General features: G+C 46.7%; 1 long non-coding RNA gene across 1 annotated transcript; it reads right to left on the minus strand.

The window, feature by feature from the left end:
• On the minus strand, positions 1-6495 carry LOC144716726 (uncharacterized). Its single transcript, XR_013584981.1, has 3 exons — positions 4538-6495; positions 2390-2829; positions 1-1202 (listed from the first exon to the last, which is right to left on the minus strand). It is a non-coding gene; the product is annotated as an uncharacterized LOC144716726 (long non-coding RNA).
• Positions 6496-6985: the final 490 nt, after the last annotated feature.

Genomic DNA, 6985 nt, shown 5'->3' on the forward strand with positions numbered 1-6985 from the left:
CGTCCACCTAGACTACCGCCCGCAACGCCATCTAGGACGCTGTCTGCCCAGTTCGTCCAGGTCACCTAGGGCCTGCTCATGCTACTGCCCAGGTTCCGAGTCTCCCAGGCCTTTCTGGCCGTCGATTGCCCAGGTTCGTCGTCTGTTCAGACCGCCCACATCACTACAAGGCCAGTCCAGATCATCGTCATGACTGCGCCTTGTCCGGGCATCGACTATCTTGAACATTGCACCTCGCCCCGCCATAGTGTTGAACGTGGCCCGTCGTTCTTGCCACCCGCCGACTCAAGACTCCTAAATACTTCGACTCCAGTCAACCTTGCCCTCAGCTCCGGTGATCCGTCGTCAGTCCAGCTTGCCGTCCCTCTCCGGCATCACCCCGTCATACCGACCCGTTTGGCACATGCACCCACAAGACCCTTGACGATGAGCGACGCCACCGAAGAGGTACGCTGTCCCCTTGCCCATCAGTTACATTACGTCTTTCAGTATATTTTTTACTGTACTCCACCGCACTTAGGTTAGTATAGGTGAGAGAAAAGTATTGAGAAAACTACCTGTTGAGTGTCTTCACAAGTACGCGACAAGCCCGCCGCTTACGTGCGAGCCCCTACAGAATCCTTTTGTTCGGCACCGTAGTCGCCGTCGTCAGTCCGACGAGGGTCAGAAGGTCACCGTCATTGTCATCGGCTATCGCCTCGGAGCTCGGAGCTCGGTGCATTCCCACCCGTTGGCCCTACACGTGCACTTCACCTAGGACATTTTGCGTCACGTAGTTACATACATTTAGTGAGTTTACCTATCAGTCGTTGCCTTCGACGACGTCCGACATCAATGGTTGTACGACTAAGTGTATCACTTTATTGTGCTGCGGTAGTTGGAAAGGTCCATTCTTCTCCCTTGGGTGATCTAGACTTTTTCTTCGAGTGTTTCCATTCTTTTTTCCTTCTTCATTATTAAAACAGGGTAGTGGAATTGGTTCGCATCTTCTCATGGTCAACCATTCAGCATTTTGAATTTGGCACTTTTGTTTTCACTTCGGTGATTGTAAGACAGTCCTACTACTCTCGATTGAGGAAAGGTCCAGCATCATCATCTTCTCTCGATTTAAATGTGTGAATTGATCCTGTTGATTTGTGGAAAGTTTTATCCATCCTTAGGACAACTTTTAGTCCTCTCCACCAGCGTCATTCCTAGTCATCCTGCATCAAAAATATATCCATCAGATATTCAGTGTATTTTTTCTTGGCCTTGACTAATGAAAACACATTTTTGGTGCATTGATATGAAAATAATTCAATGTTTATTTGTGCTAAATTAATTTAATATCCACGTTATCAAGCTTAAAATGATTAAATTTGTTTATATAATGATATTATAAATTTTATGTTTTTTACCTGTTTTGGGGATTTTTCTGACGTCAAATTCTGTAGGAATATAAGTTCTTGAGTAAGAATATCACTTTTTGGGAAAATTTGACATTATATTCATAAAGATATGACTTTTCTAAGTCAAAATACATATTTATTTATATTATGGGCCTTAGAAAAGTCATATATTTATGAATATAATGTTAAACAATTGCAGAAAAATGGTATTCTGACTCAAAAACTTGTATTCCTTCAGAATTTGACATCAGAAAATCCCCAAAAATACGTAAAAAGCAGAAAATTCAAAATATGACCGGTGTCAACATTACATTCAATGCCACCTGTACATGTTGCACAAACGTGTACTTATGACACTCACATGTCAGATTCTTATTGGATTAAAAGGGAAAATGGCTCACATGGACCACGCTGACGCGCACCGCCATGTCAAGTGGGTGCTAGATATATAATATATTTTTAATCCATTTCCTGTTATTTTCTATTTTTTGTTTTACCCTATAGTTGTCTGATAAGCTCGATTTTAGGCATTTAATTCCTCGTTGGTAATTGAGACTATTCTACAAAAATATATTTAACTGTACTTACTCAAGAATATTTAGTTAGTGATGAGTACGAATCATCTCAACAGGGAACGGTGATTAAGGGTTTAGTTCTCTCAATATAGTGATCATCAGCACAAGATGGGGTAATCATAAGAATATAATAGGCGCGCTAGTGATGTAGAGTAAAATGATGTAATAGTTATAACTCACCTTAAATTAATAAAGAAAAGAGGAAGTAAAAGTAGAATTATGAGGCGTGGTACGAGAATAAGAAGATGTGTTGGATATGATAGTGATCAAATGCGTGAATAATGTGATCGTAGAGAGGGAAGACGAGATGGTTGGTACGTACGGGAGTGAAACAATAGGGAAAAGATAAATATTAGGATGATAACAAACTATAATTATGACAATCATGATATCGGGAGAGAAACAAAGTAAGGCGACGATACTTACCTCAGATCCTTATGTTCTGCCAGGATCACGACAATTTGCGAGTGTTGATAAGTTCCCCCTCTTCTCTAATGCTTCTTCCCACACACCCAAGACACCAAGAACACACTTGATAGATCTCAAAACTCACTACCTTTCAATCTGTTCACACAAGTAGGAAGCAAGTTGAAGATGAATTTCACAATGATCCATGCCTCAATATACAGATCAGAGCGTATGGATGGAAAGAGGAGGGGAAGAAGAAGCAATGCTGCAAATTTAAGCTCAATCGGAATTGTAGATAAAATGTTATGGCCATTTGAAGTCGAGGCAATCCTAGCCCTTGATTTACTTTTGTCTCCTCGTCAGCATCCTTGTTTTTTATTTCTGTTAAGAAGTCAAAGCGCTTGAGATTTTGTGCTTTTTGTATTCCACATGTGTGCTTTTTTTGAGTCTACATGTACCTAAAAAAGACAAAAAGAAAGGGTGAAATAATAAATAAATAAAAGAAGAAAGAAAGGCTCTTTCTCAAGGCTGACATGGCGGCGCCTCAGCGCGCGCCACGTCACCCTCTTTCTTATTTTTTCCTTTTGTTTTAAATAAGTCTGTTTTGACTCTTTGCGCCTCAGTTCAGCATCATTTATTGCAAAAAAAGAATTACTCCTTTTAGATTGGGCAACGTCACCCTGCGTCAAAAAAACCAAAAAAGTGTCAGTAATAAATGCAATCATCTTTGATTGCCTGGGTAATGATTGGCTGACACCAATCATTAATTTAGCCAATGACTGGCACGATCACTACGATTTGTCATTGTTCAATGAATAAAATACCAACACATGGTTGCATGAATTAAGGGGCAAAAAATATATTAAAAAATTCATATTAATTAAAATAAAAACCCAAAAATACATATGAATATATATTTTGACTAAGAAAAATCAAATCTTTCCAAATTTAATGTCGGCAAATTCCAAAAAAATCATAAGATGAAAATATGAGTGATTTAATGCAAATAGAGATGTAAACATGACCATATTAAAGTACTAAATGTGTTGATATTGCATGTGATGGAGAGTGCCAGCCTGCTCCCCTAGAGATGTCATCGGAGCCATCATCAGCGTCATCGTTGGCCGTGCTGGTCTGCGTCCAGCCCGACCAGCAAGCCAAGGCGAAGATGAAGACATCTGGGGTCAAATACCCCGGGTGAAATCACTTCCTTACCTTTTCTCGCATTTTGATTTTATGTTGTCTTTTTCATCATTTTAGCCGTCTTCATTGTGTTCATGATCGTCATGTTTGGATTCCTATTGTGAGTCATTTCTTTACCGCATGGGTTGTACATCGTGTCGTTTTATTTCTTTTATTTATTTGTTTGTTTTGTTGTAAAATGGGGTCCCCTTAGATGAGGGCTCCCATGTTGGACCCTTAATGGGCTATTCGACCCTTCTAAGGGCCCATAATGCCCCCCCCCCCATATAAGAGCATGATGGGCGCCCTATGTTGTTCGTGATGTTTTGTTTGTTGAGGATTGTTTAGATCAAGCATCGCTTGCCAAAAAAAACAAACAGAGTGAGGAGAAGACGTAGACGAGAGAAGGAGTTGTAGTGGTCGATGGCCTAGGATATATCTGCATGGGAGGGGAGTTTGATCTCTCCTTAAAGCATTTTCAACAATCCGAGCATCATCACCGACCACCAGAAGCCGTGATGCCGGACGTCGCCTCAACGTCGTCCGGTCGTCACCGAGGGTATGGGCTCGGTGTCGAGTCACTAACTAATCTGACTACGGCGAAGGATGTCGTCCGATGTATGCGAGTGGACAGATGAAAATGACGAGGTAAATGAATGAGGTCCTATATAGTACGTGCGTGTGCCGACGAGCGGTGTTGCCATTCCAGAGCAATGACGGGTCACCTGAGTGAAAGCTGACGGGCTTCCTGAACCTCGCCTGAGAGGGTCGAGGGCGAGTACGTCGCCGAATGGGAAATCCCCGCTGATGTGCTCACACGCGTCGGGTGTTCCCGACTCGTACCGGATGGGTAAAGACCCTCAAGAATCGTCGTCGTTATCTCAACCTGTCTCACGCTCACCTATCTAACCCGAGCGCGGAGGAGGCAATACGAAAGTATACTGAAGAACGTAAAGGACGAAAAGGAGAGCGAGGGAATGGTACCGTCGTCGCGCTGGCGACAGATTTTTGTACTTCGGAGGCCCGTAAGAGGTGGGAATGCTGAAGGCGGGGCGAGGCCGGAGAGATCGGGGGCGCGGGAGCGGTCGACGTCGACGGCAGATTCGTCCGTGGACCGATAGCGTGTGTTCGTAGCGTGCAGATAGCCACGACCCGTAGTTATTCCTGAGGTCGTGAGCGCCGGTCGGCTATTAATGGTGTAGAGTCGCCGCAGGCAGTGTGGGATGAAGGGATTGGGTCGTCGTGGACAGATGAGCAGAGAAATGAAGAATGATGTAAGGCGTAAGGGGAAGTGGTGGTTCGGATGGCAGGGCAAGAAATGAAGAATGGGGGTCGGGAGATTCAAATGGCGGAGAGGATGAAGAGTGGGGGGATTGGCGGAAGGGGGAGGATCAAAGAGCGTAGGGAAAAGAGAAGACACAAAAGAAAGAATGGCCGGAGGGTCAAAGGGCTGAGAGAAAACAACGGAAGGTGGAAGTGTCAAACGCGGAGAGGAAAGAAAGGGTGGCGGAAAGGATACGTGGGGGAGCGAGAAGTTGGGGCGTCGACGGAAGGGTCAATGAGAGGGAGGGAGAGAAGGGAGCGATGGATAGGCGGGAGCGCGTGGAGAAAGAATGCGTGTACGGTGGCAGAGTTCTTAGGGAGATCGCGGCAGAGGCTGACAAGGGACGACAGACACGGGAACAAGATGGGGAATAGAGGGGATAGATGGGCAGGAGACACAGGATGGTAGGGGCGGAGGGCCACGGAATTGCCGCGGCCGCGCGGAGGAAAGAAAAAAAACAGGGAAATTGAGCGACGCGGGGGAAAAGGAGAGTGTTAACAGGTCGTTGGTGCTCGGTGACGGTTTGAGGGAGGAGGGAACGGCGTGCAGATGATGTGGGAGGGTTCGGGAGCGATGCCGGCGACGGCGAGATGGCCGGAAACGGCGCCGGTGGCGTCGAATTCACGGCGGCAGAATGGCGGTAAACGGCGGCGGCCGGCGGCGATGGGCAGTCCGGCGGCGGCTTTTCTCTCGTTCCTTTCCTTCTTCTTTCTCTTCTTCTTCCTCCTTCTCTTCTCCTTCTTCTTCTTCTTCCTTCTTCTTCTTCTTCTTTCTTTCTTCCTCCTTCTCACGATCGTAACTCTTCCACTTTCTTTGAAATAACTGCCAATTTCAGGGAAAGAGAGTGGATCCAAGGACGCCCACCCCTTCCCCTTATATAATGGGTGAAGGTGGGCCTCCTTTTAACAAGAGAAAATTAAGAGATTAAGCAAAAGCTGATAATGGGCTTGTCAGGCCCATGTGAGGGGAAGACGTCCTCATATGGGCTCTTCCCCTCACTACACGACGACGCATAAAATACGAACGAAACGAAATGAAACGAGACGAAACAAAACAAGAGCAGAAGGAAAAGTAGCAGCTCTGAAGGTGATGTGCGCGCGCGTCATGCCGAGTATTTGAAATCGGGGACGCGTGTCGCTGCGGCAGCTCGTCGTGTCGGCTGGACGCGTGGCGGTGGCAGGCTCGATGACGACGGTGGTTCCTCGCGTGCTGGCTCGATGATGTCCGGCGGCTGTTCTCGTGCTGGCTCGATGACGTCCGGTGATGCTGCGCCATCAACCCGTCTTGGGTCTTCTAGGTATTCCACGGGTGTCCAGTTGCACCGTGGCTGCCGACCTTCTCTGCCTGCTTGAGCCAGACCTACCGGCCGCTGCTTTTCGACCCCTTCCCCTTTATTCACGCAACACTCTGTTGACTGCCAGTTGGGTGTTCTACTATTGCATCGTCATCAATCGATAAGTCAGTTTGTTGGGGAAGAACAGACTCGGCGAAGCATAGCGGTGAACCTGCGCTACTCCAGGTCAAAGATTGACCCTTCCCCACACGGAATTGGTGGGGGCCGCGCATTGCCCAACCGCCAACTCCCGTATAACTGTTGTGTAACTTGACCGTGTCTCACCTGGAGTCACTCGCAGCCGATACAACAGGATCTTTCGAAAGAGGGTTGCACTGTTGCGTCGCACCTCCCTTACGCTTGAGGCTGCTGCACGTGCTTGATCCTATGTCCTCACCAGCACCAGACTTGCGACACTTGCTGAGCTGAGCTGACACATGTCCTGCCCATGCTGCCCGACCGCTAGGACCGAGCTCCCTGAGCCACTGATGTCCCCACACACTTCGGCCACCACTCTCTCTCTCGCCTCATCTCCTCCGATCTCCACCACTCCGCTCTTGCGCCGCCGCCAGTTGAGCTATGTTTAGATGACGACAAAGGACTTGTTGACGAGCGACTTACCGAAGAGGTACATCGTCCGCTCGGATTGAGATAAAACTTTAAGGGTAGATTTTTCTTTATGTCCTATATCCCACCATATGGTTGGATCTATAAATTGTGTCCTGATCTTTTTAAGAAATTTCTCTTAAGCTCAGATCCTCCTAGAGAGGCATAT

This window comes from Wolffia australiana, chromosome 2, assembly GCF_029677425.1.
Source record: "Wolffia australiana isolate 7733 chromosome 2, ASM2967742v1".
NCBI lineage: Eukaryota > Viridiplantae > Streptophyta > Magnoliopsida > Alismatales > Araceae > Wolffia > Wolffia australiana.